This window comes from Mustela lutreola, chromosome 3 (assembly GCF_030435805.1).
Source record: "Mustela lutreola isolate mMusLut2 chromosome 3, mMusLut2.pri, whole genome shotgun sequence".
In the NCBI taxonomy this organism is placed as follows: domain Eukaryota; kingdom Metazoa; phylum Chordata; class Mammalia; order Carnivora; family Mustelidae; genus Mustela; species Mustela lutreola.
The window spans coordinates 141,157,958-141,176,675 of NC_081292.1; the positions used below are offsets into that span (position 1 = coordinate 141,157,958).

At 41.5% G+C, this 18,718-nt stretch overlaps 1 protein-coding gene and 1 long non-coding RNA gene across 3 annotated transcripts in view; one reads left to right on the top strand and one right to left on the bottom strand.

The window, feature by feature from the left end:
• Positions 1-11,352: 11,352 nt before the first annotated feature.
• LOC131827078 (uncharacterized) lies at positions 11,353-16,153 on the bottom strand. The gene is made up of 4 exons (XR_009351874.1): positions 14,978-16,153; positions 14,631-14,874; positions 14,051-14,392; positions 11,353-12,417 (listed from the first exon to the last, which is right to left on the bottom strand). It is a non-coding gene; the product is annotated as an uncharacterized LOC131827078 (long non-coding RNA).
• A 131-nt stretch (positions 16,154-16,284) lies between these two features.
• The window catches only part of GPR155 (G protein-coupled receptor 155), a 42,325-nt gene continuing 39,891 nt past the window's right edge, over positions 16,285-18,718 (top strand). Inside the window, exon 1 of one of the 2 annotated variants that reach the window (XM_059166998.1) lies at positions 16,285-16,499. The gene's annotated coding sequence lies outside the window, so the exon portion shown is untranslated. The remainder of the gene's footprint in view (positions 16,500-18,718) is intronic. The other variant, XM_059166997.1, reaches the window with a different exon arrangement.

Here is an 18,718-nt window from a genome sequence, read left to right on the forward strand (position 1 = left end):
AAACTCTCATTAGAAAGGATAGAACTGATCAAGCCATTCCACTTATTCATACTGTCATACCTTTCATACATACTAGGGCACATTCTGTCAAGAGAACATGTAGTCCATTGACATATAACTCCTGTAAGCCCCAATAGAGTAAACAAGGCAAACCGAGGGAACCACTAGAAGAAAGAGGCTCAGCAACAATCCACACAGAATCACTGAGTCTTCATATTTCAGTAATGGAAAGGTAAATAAATAAAACACTTCTGGGTTTCCAGTACACCTTTTAAGAGGCTGAAAGTTGGGGCACCTGGGTGGTTCAGTTGGTTAAGTATCTGCCTTAGGCACAGGTTATGCTCTCAGGGTCCTGGGTCAAGTCCCATATCTGGCTCCCTACTCATCAAGGAGCTTGCTTCTCTCTTTCCCTCTGCCTCCCCGCCCTGCTCACCCATGCTCTCTCTTTCTCAAATAAATAAAATCCTAAAAAAAAAAGAAGAAGAAGAAGAAGAAGAAGCTGAAAGTTGTTACTCCAAGTTAACAAATTTAAAAAAAAAAAAAAAAAAAAAAGAACAAACTGAAAAATCAACAACTCTTAGATCCAAAAGAGAACTGAGGTCACAGGGCAAAATGTTGCTCCCTAAATTGGAGATATCAACAGTGAATACAGAGAATCACAACTTACTGGAGTAACAAACTCTGAGGAAACCAATAGCAGGGTAGGGAAACCTGAACTATAATTAATGAATTGCTGAGCACTCAATGTAGATAACTCTGAGAGTTAAAAACTCAAGGGAGACCCAGTCATTGGAAGCTCCCACACATTTCTTAGATTTAACTCCTGGATCTCTATCACATTCTCACAGTGAATATCAGAGAAAAATCAATATCCCTCCTTCTCTACCATGTTGTTGGCAGAGGAAGGGAAAAAGGAACCACATGGAAATATACTAGAGCATTCTGTTCTTAGCAAGGTCTGTCTTTACAAGGTACTATTGAATCACAGCCTCACCTGCTGTGGTTTTATCAGAGCCTAACTTGCTAGCCTGGGGGAGGGGAAAGACCCACCTCCAGCCCCCTCTAGCCATCCTGTTGCAGTTAAGGGTATGGAGGGAAGAGGACTGAAAAGCACGTTTGAGGCTCACAGTCCAAAGGCACAGGGATACTAAAAGAGACTAGATCATAGGATTATAAAACACTTTCCTTCCCCTTTACCTTACCATCATATTATTAAAGGTCTATAGATATTTATAGCCGTGCCTTTTACCTTGTACATCATGTCCAGCTGCCAAGAAAAAAAATCACAAGGTATACTAAAAAGCAAAAAACATAAGTGAAAGAGATAGAGAGAGCCTCAGAACCAGGCTCAGATAGAGAAGGGATGTTGGAATGATCAGATCAGGAATTTAAAATAGCTATCATTAATATGCTAAGGGCTCTGATAAGTAGACAGCATGCAAGAACAGATGGGCAATATAAGCAGAGAGATGGAAATTCCAGGAAAGCACCAAAAAGAAATGCTAGAGATAAAAAACACTGTAACAAAAAAATGAATAATGCCTTTGTTCGACTTATTAGTAGACTGGCCACAGCTGAAAAGAGAATCTCTGAGTTTAAAGATATTTCAATAGAAACCTCCAAAACTGAAAAAGCAAAGAGAAAAAAGACTGAACAAAAAATAAAAAGAACAAAATATCCAAGAACTGGGCACAAAAGATGTAACATATGCATAATGGGAACACTAGAAGAAATGAACAGAAGAAATATTTGAAACTATAATGACTAAGAACTTGCCCCAAATTAATGTCAGACACCAATTCACAGATCCAGGATGCTCAGAGATTACCAAACAGGATAAATTCCTCCCAAAAAACTACACCTAGTTATATCATTTTCAAACTACAGAAAATCCTGAAAGAAGCCAGAGGATAAGAATATGTTACCCACAGAGGAGCAAAGATAAGAATGATATCTGACTTCTCAGAAACCATGAATGTAAGGAGAAAGTGGAGTGAAATGTTTAAAGCATTGATGGGAAAACCCACCAAATTAAAATTCTGTAGCCTATGAAATTATTCTTCAATAATGAAGAAATAAAGACTTTCTCAAACAAACAAAAATTTAAGGAATTCATTGCCAGTAGAACTGCCTTGCAAGAAAATTTAAAAGAGGTTCTTTAGAGAGAAGGAAAATAATATATGTCGGACAGTTGTCTCTATATAAAGAAAGGAAGAGCACTGGAGAAGTAAGTGAAGGAAAAATAAAATTTTTTATCTTTCTTCTCACTGTTTTAACGGATAAGTTTGTTCACAATAATAACAACACTGGAGGGGCACCGGGGTGGCTCAGTCGGTTAAGTGTCTGCCTTTGGCTCAGGTCATGATCCCAAGGTCCTGGGATTGAGCCCCACATCACACTCCCTGCTCAGTGAGGAGTCTGCTTCTCCCTCTGCCTTTCCCCACTGCTCATGTGTTCTCTCTCTCAAAAATAAATAAAATCTTAAAAAATAATAACAACAACAACAACACTGGATTCAACATATATGCTTGTATACGTATACTTACATATAAGTAAAATGAATGGCAAGAAAGATACAAGGGACAGGAGGAAGAAATTTGTATTATTTTGTTATGATAAAGTATACACACTTTATGGAATCATAAACCAGGCAGTTAAAGCCACAAAAGGCAGAAAAGGGGCAACAAATAGAAAATAGAAAATAGTAACAAATGTGGTAGCTATTAATCCAACTATACCAATAATCACTTTGAATGTCAACAGTCTGAATGCACAAGTAAAAGACAGAGATTGTCAGAGTGGATCTAAAAACATGACCCAGGAGGGGCATGATGGCAGCAAATATAGAAATTTCTAGTACTCATTTCCTCCTAAAAGCATCAATCTGGACAGTTGCTCATGTATGAAAATACCTTCCCAAGAGCCGAGGATTCCAGGTGATAGAATACAGAATCTGGGTGAAGCACAGAAGTATGAAAAGATGTACTGAGGATGATAGAAAATAGATTTATGTTGTTTCCATCACCCATCCTCTAAGCCTGGACAGCCTATGCCAAGAGACAGACCCTCTCCATAGCAAAAGACAAGTAAAGTGACTACACAATTTCACTGAGGCCCAGCCCCAGCAAACTTCTGCAGCCTTAGGTAGCTCTCTATAGGCTCCCACAAACCCAAGTCCTCAGATTACTACAGTGCCTTTAGGCTCCCATGGCCCCAGGGGACTCCCTTGGCTCTAGACTTCCACAGGGGATTCTACAAACCCAGGCCTCTAGCTCACCTGGGTGCTACCCAGCTCTAGTGGCCCCAGAAGTCTCCCATGGCCCTAGATTCCTGGAAGGATCCTGATAACCCAGACTCTTGGCACATCCTAGTACTAATCACTGTCCATGGCTCTGGGTAGTTCCTGTGGCCCCTGGCTCCCCAATAGTTCCCATGAACCCAGGCTCTGGGTGGGCACCCACAAATCCAGGCCCTTTGCTGGGCCCAGTACTAGGATAAGTACCACAAACCGAGGCTTTCAGCCCACCCCAGCATCAGGCCAGCTCCTGTGGCCCCAGGCCCCTTGCCAACCCCAGTGTCATGCAGGCTCCTGGGGATCTAGACTCTAGACAACCTGCCACAGACCCAGGCTCCTAGCCTACCCCATCATCAGGCCAGCCTCCAGGGTCCTAGTCTTAAAGTTGGCTCCAAAGATCCAGGCTCATGGTCTGTATCAGCAGCAGTCTGGACCTGCAGAACTAAACTCCAGGCTGGTCATCAAGGCCTCAGGTGACAGAATGACTCCTGCAACCCTAGTACCAGGCTGGCTCCATGAAACCAGGCTCCTGCTCCATTCCAGTTCTGGATCAGCACCTGCAGACTCAGATGACAGGCCCACCCCAGTGATCCTGGTAAGTGGCTGGCCCCTATGGGCATAAAAAGTGACCAGTAATGTGAACAGAAATAATCTCTCTAAATAAAACAATAGGTTGCTTTGTTGGAAAGAGAGAATGCAGCAGGGGAGTGGCAGGCAGAGGGAAGAGCAGTTACCCTGCTGAGCAAGGAGGCCAACGCAGGATTCGATCCCGGGACTCTGGGATCATGACCTGAGCTGAAGGCAGACACTTAACCAACTGAGCCACCCAGGCATCCCACAATAGGTTATTTGAAGTATACTTTCTGTGTCTGTGTATCTCTCTCTCTTTCTCTTTCTCTCTCTAGGTTTCTTATAAACAAACCTTGTTGAACACTGATTGTATACAGGGCACTGAGCTAAATGTTAGCAACCAAAAATAGGGGCTCATTGTCTAGTGGGAAAGACATACATTGGGGTAATTATGCTCTTACAGATGGTATTAATTCAGTTTGTGGATAATCTGTAGGTTAGTGTTCCTATGAAAAAATGTATGATAGACTGAATAATGACCTTCCTAAAATGTCCATGCTCTATTCCCAGAACCTGTGAACATGTTATCTTACATAACCAAAGGGGAAAAGTCCACAAAGCAAATGTTTGATTAAGTGAAGGATGTTGAGATGGAGAGGTTATTCTGGATTACCCAGGTGGATCCAATCTATTCATATGAATCCTTAAGAGTGAAGTACCTTCCTAGATTGTGGTCAGAAGGAGAATGTGACTATGGAAGAAAGGTCAGGGAGGTGCAACATTCCTGGTTTTGAAGTGGAGAAAGGGGGTCACAAGTTAAGGAATGTGGGAAGCCTCTAGAAGCTGGAAAGGCAAGAACGGATTCTTCCAGAGAGCCTCCAGAAGAAACCAGCCCCCCTGACACCTTGACTTTAGCCCAAGGAGCAGGATTTTGAACTTCAGATCTCTGGAACTGTAAGATAATAAGTCTGTATCATTTTAAACCACAAAGTGCATGGTGATTTGTTATAGCAACAAGAGAAAATATAACATGAATAACATGCATATTGTCCCTGATGGTTTCAGACCCCAAAAGCCCACCAGGGTGAATTTCCTTGCAAGAAGAATAGCCATCTAGGGAACCTCAGTGAATGCCTCTCTCCTAGAGCTGGGGAATTTCTGAGGAGGCAGAAAGTTCACTCACACTAAGGCTCACCTGGGTCATGGGCACATCCTGACTTCTGGCAGAGGATGGGGAGAGCTATTGAGGGTGCCCCAATGGTATGATCGTGCCACTACTAAGTGATAAGGTCTGTAGGCCCAGGATAGGACTCAAACTCTAAGCGACTACATCACATTTGGGGGCTTACAGAGAAACTGTAACTCAAGGGTTGGTCAGCAGAGAGGCTTATCAGCCTCACTTATCAGCAGTGAGGCTTATCAGCAGAGAGGGAACACTATGGTCATAGCTAACCTGGGTCTGTGGAGAAAGTGGAAATGAACTCCTGGCATACGATTCTTGAAGTTAAGCTCACTGGCTTCTGTAGGGACTTTGGTGACAGATGAGATCTATGTGGCCTACGAGCTCCCCAGGCACCACCCCTGCTGCTGTGTAGAATCTGAAGAAATGGTGGCTTTACAGCATGGCACAGCTGAGAGCCCACAGGCAGTGATTTTAGGAGAGAAGGGTATTTGGGGGGATCCCAGATGGCAAGGCCTCAATCTTGGGGGCTACCCAGGCAGACAGAATTGGAAAGTGGCAGAAATGAAAGAATGTCAGGCTGTGCCTTTCTACTGAGAAGGCAGAGTTGGGGAAGAGTCTGCAAAGTAGTGAGAAAGGAAAGAGCCATCTGCTTAGCCAGCCAAGACAGCTGAACCTATCCTGTGGGTTCTCCCTCCCATGCATAGGTCCCTCCTATCCTGGGCAAGGTTACAGTGCCAGCAGTAACACTCCTCAGAGATGGTAGGGAGAGCTGCTACTGGTGAGATGTGGAATCATCCATCAGACCCCACCCAACTATCTGATTGACTTGGCGGGAGGAAAACAGGTTCTTATACAGGGTGCTGCTTTTCAGTCAATGGTAGCCTAACACCCAGGTCACACCTTCAAAAACAGAGTACAAATGACCCTTGAACAACATGGGGTTCAGGGGTGCCAACCCCTCACATAGTTGAAAATCTGTGCATAACTTTTGACTCCCTTAAAAGTTAACTACTATAGCCTACTGCTGGCTGGAAGCCTTACTGATAATATAAACAGTCAATAATGCACATTTTGGATATTACATGTATTATAAACTGTATTCTTATAATAAAGCAAGCTAGAGAAAAGAAAATGTTATTAAGAAAATCATAAAATACATTTACAGTACTGTACTATATTTACCAAAAAAATCTGCATAGAAGTGGACCCCCATAGTTGAAATCCATGTTGCTCAAGGGTCAGCTGTATTTTATATCAACAGAAATTCCTCCTTTGCTGGAATGATTGCCAATTAAACCCTTTTAGAATATGGAACATATCCAGAAGGTTTGGATTTGCCCGTGCAAGTAAAAGTCTCCAACAGATAGCAGTTGGAAAGTTATGGTTGGAAGTTTATTCTCACCAGCTTGAAATAGTATTAAGGATCCTGCATTTTGATTAGATAGAGCAGAGTAAGTAAGCCAAATCAATCACGGGTGGGCATGGCGGGTATCTGATGCAAATAAGTAGGTAATAGACGTTCACAGAGGGCTACAGGAGTTGGAGCCCAAATTCCAACAACCAGTTCTGAAGCTGATTCAAGGCCTTGAGGAAGTAGGTGGGTATGGGAGGCCAGAGCAGGGTTCAGATGTGGAATACCTTCTAGGAATTTAATCAAAAGTTTACTTTCTTCTAGATAGTTGTTTTTATAACAGAGCTAACAGGGAACTATAAAGTGACTTTTGCTCAAGGGCATCCTAAAGGCCATGCCAGATGTTTGACAAACAGATGATAAGTATATCCCAGCTAGACATCTGACAAACATGTGATAAATATATACATAGCATGATTAGCGGCCATTACTTCACACATCCTGCATTCACATACTCAAGGCCTCACCTCTTCTATCTCTAGAATACATTGACTCTAAGATCACTTACATTTCCATGAGCTGATACTGCTCGGCTATCTACAGATTTTTATCTCTTAGTACATTCCTATTTCACTTTACTCTCCCTTGAGGGTTTTTTGATCTAGATCCTACAGCAGGAGCTACAGAAGTATTCTTCAACGTAATGGGCAGGAACTTTCTACACCTTGGATCTAGAGTGGGGCTTTAATAATACATGAGAATTTAGAAAAATGGTACAAAGTGTACATGGGGGTAGCTCAGTGGGTTAAGCCTCTGACTTTGGCTCAGGTCATGAGCAGAGCCTCTGGGGCTCTGCCTAGTATTGGCCCTGTGTTTAGCGTGGGCCCCGCCTCCTTCCCCCACCAACCTCCCCACATAGGTTTCTGCAAGGCCCTCCTGACCTACATCTGGTTCTGCCCTCAGTGGGAAGTCTGCTTCTCCCTCTCCCTCTGCCCCTTCCCCAACTTGTGGGTATGCACATGTGCTCTCTCTCTCTCTGTCAAATAAATAAGTAAAATCTTAAAAAAAAAAAAAAAAAAGACAAAGAAAAATGGTACAAATAGCAACTTTAAAAGACTTTTAGAAGAAAATGTAGATGAATATCATACGGCCTTGATGCAAGGGAGGATTTTTTTTAAGTAAGACATGCAAACTATAAAGGAAAAGATTAGTAAAGACCCATATTTTAGAAAATAACATCTCTGCAGAAAGATAAGAGAAATTATTATTGTTTCTCCAAAACTGAAGCTTCCAGAGACTATGAAATGACTGCACTGGAATTGCTACATTACCCACACCACAGTAAATGTATTGGCTTCAATACTGAGCATGCCATGAAATCATCCATTTTCACTACCAACTTTCTGACCGGGATTTGATAATGGCACTATGGTGAAGAAATGGTGTGTATACACAAGACACAAAGACAATGATCAGTTTTGCTGTTTTGCTTTTCTCTACAAAGGACAAAAAAAAGAGGGGGGGTCACATAAGGACCGATGTCCTGATAGGAAAACAGCTATCACAATGTATTTCTGAAGGAAGTGGCCAGATTCAATGTGCCCTTTTTCCTATCACGAGAACACACTTCTGATAGAGCACTGAGACTCTAGAAAAATCTGCTCTCCTCTCAAATATTCTTGCCTGCCCTTGAAACAGGTTTATGTTTAGTTTATAAACAGGTTTAGTTTATTCCCTAAATGAGTAGCTCTTAAATAGTAATTGGCATTAGAATCATCTACAGAATCTAGAAAAAAAAAAATTTCACATCTTGGACCCGATCACAGTGATGTTGATTAGTAAGTCTGGCTGCAGTCCTGGCATCTACATTTTTAAAATTTATATTCCCCAAGTGATTCTGGTGTGAAGCCCTGATTGAGACTTACTCCTACAGACCTTTGGACTCCTGACTATGACTAAGCATTTTGTTTTTTACTACTCTGTATCTCAATCCTTATGACTGATCCCTGCTCTTATGTTCTTCCAACTAGTTGCTCACTTCACTCTCCATGTCCTCAATCAGTAACCCATACTTACATGCAAATCATATTAACAAATAATGTATACAGCAAGCAGGTAGCCAGATAGCACCAACTCTCTGGCTTTTAATAATGAAATGGGAAGACTGAGAAGATGAGAAAATACTGAGAAAGAGGAAAAATGACAGAGTGATGGGAAGCACATCAAGATTGAGGCCTAAAAGAGGAAACAATGGATCAACTCTTGTCAGATGGGAGGAAGCTTCTAAAGGCTAGTCCTCCTCTCTTCCTCCTTTTATAGAATATTACCTGTAGCATAATCTCTGCACCAGCTGTCTCCTTCCCAACAGCTTCCCTACTGGTTGCCTAATCTCAGTGGGACGGATACAGAAGTTCTCTTATTTCTTTTTCCAGGAGTGAAGGAGATAAATTTCTCTTCCTCAGGTTATTTGGAATTACTTCCACTAATATGCTACATTTTTTGAAATGTCTAGCTACTCCCATGAAGGCTCTTTCTTCTTCAACCTCCACATAAGTTAAACACCCTGTAACAGAGGTCATCTTCCTTTCCTGCTTACCACCTTCTAGAGTTAGCACAGGAATTTTGGGCATATTGTACTCTATAATTTTTGACACAGATGGTTGGCTAAGCAAGATTACAGTGGTCAAAAAGAGGTATTCAGGGACATGCTTCTTCACTGATATCATTACATGTAGTTTGAAGATTTCTAAAAACTGTTTCAATTGCCCTCAGGGATAATCTTTTGCCTCTATAATAAACAGTTCCATTCACTACGGCAAATATTGGGTTTGAACTCTTAATATTAGTTCTTGGTTTGACAAAGACCGTTATGTTTAAAGAAAAAAAAAACTGAGGCAACATATGAAATGAAATTTCTAAGAACCTTCTAGGAATTTTATCAAATTTTAACACTATTATAAACATCTTGTTTCTAAAATATTTGAGGATAATAAACACAGGTAATGTGGGTTTGAGTTAGGCCATTAAAACAAAGAAGCCAGGTTTGTGGATATAGTTAATCATACTGTTAGCTATAGAAGCCTGGATAGCAAAAGTAATAACTGCATAAGAAGCTTACTTTTACCAACTTTATTCTCCAAGAACAACCATCCCCAAATTTAGTGCCCAGGCCTCTTTCAACTTGGTTCCTAAATAAGTTTTGGAATTCTTGGGACATTTAAATACTTGTGGAATTAAATACTGGGACACTATTTATCATATTTAATCTATATCATAACCAAAGATGATACTCCCCTGACGGATCATGTTTCAGCCACTGTCAGTCACAAAAATGATCTGGTTCCTCTGCTGCCACACAGACTTGAGTTCTGATCCTTCTCTTTGTCAGTTATTTTGGTTGATAGTTGGAAGAAGTACAATAAGAGCAGGTATTTCCTTTCTTTTCTTTTTTTTTTTTTTTAAAGAATTTATTTATTTATTTGACAGAGAGAAATCACAAGTAGGCAGGGAGGCAGGCAGAGAGAGGAGGGAAGCAGGCTCCCCACTGAGCAGAGAGCCCGACATGGGGCTTGATCCCAGGACCCTGAAATCACGACCCGAGCCGAAGGCAGAGGCTCCAACCCACTGAGCCACCCAGGCGCCCCCAGGTATTTCCTTTCTAAGTGATTCTCTAACTACAGAACCTTTACAAACTTGCTTATCTGGCATTCCAAGAGTTGGCAGGTCAACAAGTATCAAGTGCCTACTGCATGCCAAGCACTGTTCCAGGCACTGAGGATACTAGGGAAATCAGTACAGATAGAGTACCCACCCATCCAAAAAGGGAAGGGAACTAGAACTCCTGACATACATACTCCACTGGAAGAATGCTTCTGTAATTTGTGCTTATTTGTTTGCTGAGGATGTGTTAGAATTCTTTTGAGCTAGCTATTTACTCAAAAATTCTACCCCTGTATTAACTAGATTCAGCCAAAGAACTTCTTACTCCAAAGTCAAACTTAAATCTGAAGTTCTTTCCACTTCCTCTTTATAGAACTTTACAACATTGACCAGTTTCATAGTTCTTCATCTTAGAGATTACTTAAATTACAAAGTGCTTACACATTTATGAGCCTTTCTTTAAGAATAGCCTATAAAATAAATTTTGTCTGTGAGCACATTTTTAAGTGCGCAAACTAGCAGTAAAACCAGGAGTATGGTTTTGTTTTGTTTTGTTTTTGTCTTTCATGTTCATGTTTCTGATCTTTAACCCCTTTCAAAAATAAATGTGGTCAAAATAAAACCATAAATATCTAGAAGCTAAGTCCTGAAATAAATTAGATGGGCCCCCGAGGCCATCATGCTTCTACTGTATGATTTCTGTACCGTATCTTACCCAAGTCGTTTAACTTTCAGTTTCATAATCTAATAACTCTGGTTTCATTGTTTTTCTACTTAACTTCTTAAATGCTTGCCCAGATAAAAGCTTCTGCCTATTTAGCCACATTTGAGCCTTACCAAAGTGCAATAAGATCAATAACACGGGGAGATCTTCAGATTCCACTTTCCTTCACTGCTTTGTAGAAATATACATATTAATTTTTGCATTTACCAGTTTATTATGAAAGGATATGATAAAGGATACAGATGAACATCCAGATGGAAGAGATATAGAGGACAAGGTATGTGGGAAGAGGTGCCAATCTGCCATGCCCTCTCTGGGAATGCCGCTCTTTTAGCCTCTCCATGTGTTCACCAACTAGCTGCCTTATAATAATGAAACTCTATAAGAATATTTTAATAGCAGATTGAAAGAGGGGTAGTAATTATTTACAAAAACACAAACACACATCCATATATATATATTTTATATTTATATTAAAAGGTAATTTTTAGGGCTTTATCTTCAGGGACTAGAAATGCAATTATTTAATTACAGCATTTAAAGTAACCAAAAAAAAAAAAAAACCACAATTTGGGACAATATTTATTTATTTAGCTAGTTAGTTTTAAAGATTTTATTTATTTATTTATTTGACACAGAGAAAGGGATAATGAGAGAGAGGGAGAGAGCACAAGCAGGGGGAGTGGCATGCAGGCAGAGGGAGTGGGAGAAGCAGGTTCCCTGCCAAGCAAGGAGCCCAACGTGGGATTCAATCCCAGGGCCCTGGGATCATGACCTGAGCTGAAGGCAGACACTTAACCGACTGAGCCACCCAGTCACCCCAGGAGAATATTTAAGCAAGGCTATAAACCCAGGCCAAGTGAAAAGTTGGAAAAAAATAAGAAATCCAGCTACTCTGAAAAAGCCATCCCACAGTTGCTTATATCAAATAGATCCCATTGAACAAATATGTTTCAACATACTGATAGCTAGTAGGCAGTTATTTTAATCAATCATTCAAAAGCCATTTATAGAACAACTAAGGATACAAAGATCAACCTTGTAAAAAATTAGCCTTAGCCTTGTATAAATTCATACATTGCATGGTATCGGTGCTCTTAAATTGTTCTATTTCATCAGTGGATTTTGTATATCTACCTAGTTTAATATACAGTAGTGACTTTTAAATTTGTTTTAGAAAAATACTTGCAATTAGACATTATTCACCATTTCCACATAACCAATATATACCTTATAACTTATTTTAAGCTTTTGCTTGATAAAAATTAGTGTACTTTTGGGGGGTAGAAATTTTGGGAGCTATTCTTCAAAGGAAAAAATCATGTGCATTTTTACTACTCAGGGATATTTGCTATTGGCATTTCCTTCTAGAATTTTTTTCTATACATTTGATTTCAAGTAACAGAAAACCCAATTCAGACTTGTTTAAACAATAAAGAAAACTGATTGGCTCATGAGAATGAAAAGTCCACAGGCTTCAGGCCAGTCATGGCTTCAGATGAAGCTTGATTTTATAACTCAATTTGTCATCAAGGACCTATTTACTTTCTTCTCTCCACTCTGCTTCTGTGGTGTCTGCGTCATTCTAAGACTGGCTCCTCTCATGGCCCCAAGATGGCTGTCAGCATCTTCCCCTGTCCAGCAAGCAAGAGAACATCAGTATTCTCGCAAAAATCCTAAGACTCATGCTTCAAACAACTTTAGAGCCAGTGCACACCCTGACTGAATCACTGGGGCCAAAGGGAGGGAATGTACTTATTGGATAGCCAAAGTTAGTTACATCACCTCTGAAGACAAAGTGGAGTCAACTTCTCTGGAATCATATGTACCCCTAAGGAGAAACTGGTGCTGTTGGAAACATGATGGGGAGTTTTAAAGAAACTAAATATATATATTTTTTAAGATTTTTACTTATTTGACAGAGAGAGAGATCACAAGTAGGCAGAGACACAGGCAGAGAGAGAGAGAGAGAGGAGGAAGCAGGCTCCCTGCTGAGCAGAGAGCCCGATGCGGGACTCGATCCCAGGACCCTGAGATCATGACCTGAGCCGAAGGCAGCGGCTTAACCCACTGAGCCACCCAGGCGCCCCAAGAAACTAAATATTTTTAAAGAAATATTAGATATGTGTCTTCCTCTTTGCTGATCTTTGATTAGACTCTCTGGATGGCCCAGAATGCTACTTTTTCAAGGAGAATCATGCTTAGAATTTCAACAGGGAATACTTGATAGGTATTAAAAGTTATATAGATCTATGTGTATGGTTAAAAATGTTAGTTACGTGTTATTAAGTTTAAAAGATTAGGGATGCCTAGGTGGCTCAGTTGGTTAAAGCATCTGCCTTTGGCTCAGGTCATGATCCTGGTGTCCTGGGACTGAGTCCCACATTTGACTCGTTGCTCAGTGAGGAGCCTGCTTCTTCCTTCTGCCTGCTGCTCCCCCTGCTTGTGCTCTTTCTCTGACAATTATATAAATAAAATCCTTTAAAAAATTAAAATTTAAAACATTATTAAAACCATGCATATAAAAAACCATAGGTATTATATGATCCTATTTTTCTTAATCTACATATGCATGGAAAAAAGATACATACATAGTAGAATGTTAACCAAAGTTATCTGTAGGTGTTGTGACTTTTCACTTTCTTCACTCCTTTTTCTATTACCTGAATACTTTATAATTATTTATTACTTTAATAATCAGAAAAAAACCCCAAACATTAGAACTATGTAAATTGGAAAAAAAGTACAGTTCACCAGGAATCGACAACATATCCCACTGCCTCAAGAATGTACCCTACACGACCCTTGCCATTATACAAACCACTTAGTTTATTCCTCCTGTCAATCTTTACCAGCTGGAGTTGAGGGAAATGAAGGTATCAATGTGTATGAAGGTCCAGGTCCTGTTCATTTACAAGTTAAGATTAATATATAGTTTTTCTCCATTAGTTTGAATAATTTTTAGCTTTTCTTCCCTTTTTTCAGTTAATAATATATGTAGATCAGCATTTCACAGACTGACTAGCAGATGATAGTGAAATTAAATGGTTTTCTTAAGGCAGTCACCAGTAATTACCTAAGAATGACCTTTTAATGAGGTCTTTCATCTCTGTATACACTTTGTTCCTATAATTTCCCCCCAAAACCTACTCTTCTCAGGAAACTTATCCACTTCATATAGATATCTCCAACCTCATCTTTAGCTGTATTCTTTCTCTCTTAAGCTTCTGTTTTCTTTCTAGGTGTCTATCAGAAATCTCTACTTACATGTGCTGATACCTTCAGGAGCAGTTAATCCACAGGAGAATGAGCACTTATATTCTCAATCTTTTACACCAATTAGTTGGGTGTTCTTAGATCAACTGCTGAATCTCCAGGACCACACATGGCGAGGACGATGACAACTCCTTCAAGAAATGAGGCTGAGGGGCTCCTGGGTGGCTCAGTTGGTTAAGCTTCTGCCTTTGGCTCAGATCATGATCCTGGGGTCCTAAGATTGAGCCCCACATCAGGCTCCCTGCTGAGCAGGGAGTCTGGTTCTCCCTCTCCCTCTGCTCCTATTCCCTGCTCATTCTCTCTCTCTCTCTCTCTCAGATGGATGAATAAAATCTTTAAAAAAAGAAAGAGACTGAATTAGATAACTTCTCAAGATTTTGGATTCTAGACCTAAAATCAAATTCATTATTTTCTTGTAACTGCTTCCCTCATTTGAAATATTTCTTCCTTTCATCTTCAATTAATAGAATGATAGAAAATAATTGGACTATAGAACAAGGAAGGCTGTTAGAGGCTGTCTAGTTCAATTCCCTCTCCTTACTGTAATGGAGTAAAGACTTTAGTCCATTACCTCCTTCATCTTCTTTGGCCCTATCAGTAATCCAGTCCCATCAGCTCTTCTTTTATAATGTCTCTCATGCCATTTCCACTTTTTTCATTATCATCACTCCAAAGTGCGTTATGTCTTCATTTCCTAGTGTCTAGGTTCTTCCCAAAGTCATCTGCTTTTCTTGCCTCCAGTCTCTTTTTCAACTTATCCTGGGAAAGCTTCCAGATTACATATCCAAAAACAATGTAATCATTATGACACATTCCTGTCAAAACATATTTAATGGTTTTACTGTGGTCAGAGGATAAGGCAAGGCCCAAACTCTAAGTCTAACCTAAAGAACCTCCTAGAGGCTGACCTTAACTTACCTTTCCAGGTATATCTTCACGTATTCTCCTAAACGTCAAAACTCAGCATTTCTTTAAACAAACAAATCTTCATGCTTTCTAAACAGAAATCTTTTTAGCCTTGAGATAATACACTTGGAAGAATAAAAAGAAGTAGTCAGTTTCAAGGGGAAAAAAAGAAGGCAGTTAAGAGTAAAGATGGGGAACAAAGGTGAAGTGAGAACAGGAATAGAATGCATGACTTTTCTATAGTTCCTCTCTGCTCATTTTTTCTCCAGCTTTTTAGAAACTTTAACCTTAGCTTACTGTGATTTTTCAAAGTATACATTTTTGTATCTTTGCACAAAAACTAAGATGACAGAAACATATCTGGAGTTGTCAGACCAAAAAAAAAAAAAAAGGAAAGAAAAAAATAGTTGGAGGCAAGGCAAAATAGAGGCTTTACAAAGGACAGATGCTGTGGAGATATTAAGTGGCATCATATCATAAACACCTTGAATTTGACATAATTTTGATTCCAAGAGATTAATACAAATAGTTTTTTTGGATTTCAAAATGGAGCTCTAAATTTGGGACCTCTTCATTTCAAGCTTTTAAGTATTCCACCAATATAACAAATTTCTTCTCAGTACACTGAGAGGATAAACATGTAGTTTCCCCCACAACAGAGACACAAGTAGTCAGGGACTAGGCGCTTATTCTATCCAAATCAGGCCCAGTGCACAGGCTTTATAGACATTTTAGTCCCTGATTTAGGAAGGTCAAGGCCACACTCCCTTGGGAAAGAGGGAAAGCAGGATTCTGGCCCAGATCTGATTTTTAAACTCTGCACTATCAAACGACTACTCAAACCCACATATGAATTAGCGGATCACAAGAGGTTGGGCGTTCGGCAGCAAAACGAGAGGCTTCCGCATCTGAATTTAGGGCGAGGAAAACGAGACTGGAAATGTCCCCACAGAGCCGCCATTTTGCGAGAGCTGGGCCGCCGGAAGTCAAGCCGCCGAAGTCTCCCGGCTGAGAGGCTCGGAGTCTGCGGCCTGGAGGCGGAGCCGGGGAGCCGGTGTCCCCCCCCACTTCTCCACGAGGGCGGATCCCGAGGGCGGGACAGGGGACCGCGCGGCTAGAAGCCTCGCGGCGGGGGCGGAGCTGAGGCGGAGCCGGAGCCTGAGGCGGAGCCGAGGACGTGAGCTTGGAGGTTCGAGGCGGAGGGCGGGGTCTGAAGGCGGGACAGGGGGCCAAGGAGCTCTGAGGTTCCCGGGGCGGGACAGCTTAAAGACTCGAGGCTGGGGCGGGGCCTAAAAGGCGAGGCGGGGCAGGTGGGGCGGGGCCGCGCGGCCGGCGCGGGGAGGAGCTGACCTGACCACGGCACTCCCGCACCTCACTTTCTCGGAACGTGACAGAGCTGCTGTAGTCGGCCTCCAGCAGCCCGCAGCTCTCGGTGAAGAGGGCTGGGGTGGGAGATGACGGTGATTTCCTCCCTGCTTGGCCCAACACGAGCATCGACTCCCCTCTCGCGGCCCCGGGGCTGCAGACGTAGCAGGTGAGATGGGGCCCCGGGGCGCGGACCTGCCCCGCCCTGGGTCGGCCTTGGGTACCCTTGGTGCCCCCATCCCCGCCTCTCAGGTCTGGGCAGGTGGGCAGTGCCCCGCCCTTGGCACCCCGGCATGCAGTCCACTGCCTGCGCCTGCCCCACTTTTAGGACCTCCAGAGCCACCCAGAGAGACTTAATGTAGGGGAAGGGACCCCTTGTCCCCTCCGGTGACAGAACAGCCATACCCCAGTTTGAGGAGCGCTTCATTGCTCGTATGCCCACGCTGACATTCTCGGATTCTTCTTTTTATCCCGAGGGGGTGGCCTCAGTGTCTACCCTTCTAGGAGCTTTTGCATGGGTACCTGGAGCGCTACACCAAATTTTCTTCCTTACCCCTTTTTGGAGCATGTCGGATACCATGACGTTGTGATTCCCATGCCCAGGGGAAGCTGAGACCAACTTTTTAATCCCAGGCACAGACCCCAGTCTGCCTTTCCACTTCCACTGCTGTCTGCCTGGGCATTGGGTGGCAGCTGGTCTCTGGGCAGTCTGGTTAAGGACTTTCCACATCCTTATCTTAGAGGGCCAAAGTCTGTCCCTGCTGACAAGGGAAGAGGCAGTGTTCAGCACTCCCCACCCTAGGTCTCTAGGGAGGACATTTGGTCCTTTTCAAGTAGGTGGGAGTGGGCGGATGGTGTGACTGTTGATGTTGAAGTGCTTTAATAGTATTATGCTCTGTTATGCTTTTCCCACAGGATAATGGATTTTGGGTGTTCCAAAGCTTTCTCTTTGAAATAAATCAGAACCCTCTTCCCCATATTCACTTAACAATGGCAGTTTACAGTTTCAGGGTTCCTTGCAGTTATCTCAACCAGCTATCAGTGGCTACAATGGGGTTGTATATAGCATTTCTCCACTCCTCACCCCAGTGAGTGTGGCCAGGGAGCACTCTTTTACTGTGACAGGTCAACTTGTTTGTTCTTTTAGCAACCCTTGTTTTTAATGAGATGGAAGGACTGGATGTAATTTTTTAAAAACTTCCTTTGCTGTCGTCCTGTTCATTTTCAAAGAATGCTTTAAAAAGTATATACTCTTTCGTTGTGGCCGGGGGGTGGGGGGGGTGGGGGGGTGCGGGGAGATGAAAACCTTTGTAAGTGCTTTTTTTGTTTTTTTTTTAACCTTTCCTCTGTTAGCAAGTATTGCTTTTATGATGTTGAGGAACATTAAAAGAATCTTCCTGGGAAGGGGCAGACTACTTCTGAAAGTTTTTCTTTTAATTTTTGACTAACGTAAGGTTAATCCTGGGCAGTCAACTATTTGACCATCTTGTTGATGAAAATGAAGATCTCTCCCTTCCCTGCTAAAAACAACTTAAGATCAAACTGAATTCATTTGAACTCCACTTAGTTTGGTATGAAATAAAAGCTAGAAACCTATGTCCCATCCCATCTCTGTTTTAGTTGGAGAAATCTTTAATACCAAGTTTGAAGAATGGGCATAAGACAATGAATTATGTTTCATCTGTTGCCATTCTCATGGCCACATTTCTAATAGCAGTTGCTATCATTTCTTGAAGACCTACTCTGTGAAAAGCTGTGTATGAAGTCTCATATCCTCACAATATCCCTTTAAGTAGGTTTTCACTCTCATTTTACAGTTGAAGAAGCTAAGGTTCAGAGAGGATATTTAACTTGCCCAAAGAGTTCATAAGTTATAAGTCCCCAAACTGGGTTCAGGTCTATTTGGCTCTTTTCAGTGAACAACCACTATTTTAGTTAAAACTGTTGGTTAAAAAATTATCATAAAACATTGATATGTGAGTGTAGTACAAATAAAGGGTAGTGAGCAGTATGAGTTAGTGACATTCTAGGCAAACAAATATAGGGAACTTTAAAGAAATAAGACTGGAGAAGTTTATCTCCTTATTCTTTAACATTGCCTCTTTAAGTCCACACGTTAGGGGCTCCAAATGTTTAACACGTTTTATCAGCTCCTTACTTCAACTAATGGTACCTGTCCCAACCATTAGCTTTCCCAGGATATAATTTGATGATTATTTGGTAAACTTCAAGTATGTGATTATTGTAGGTTTTGTGTATGTTAACCACTCCTATCTAATCCTGGTAGAAAAATACTTGTCCTGATCCAGATTAAATGTACGGTTTTTAAATGGTTCAGTTTATATGAGGGTAGCCCAGAGAAAATTATCATATCCACACCCCATGTAT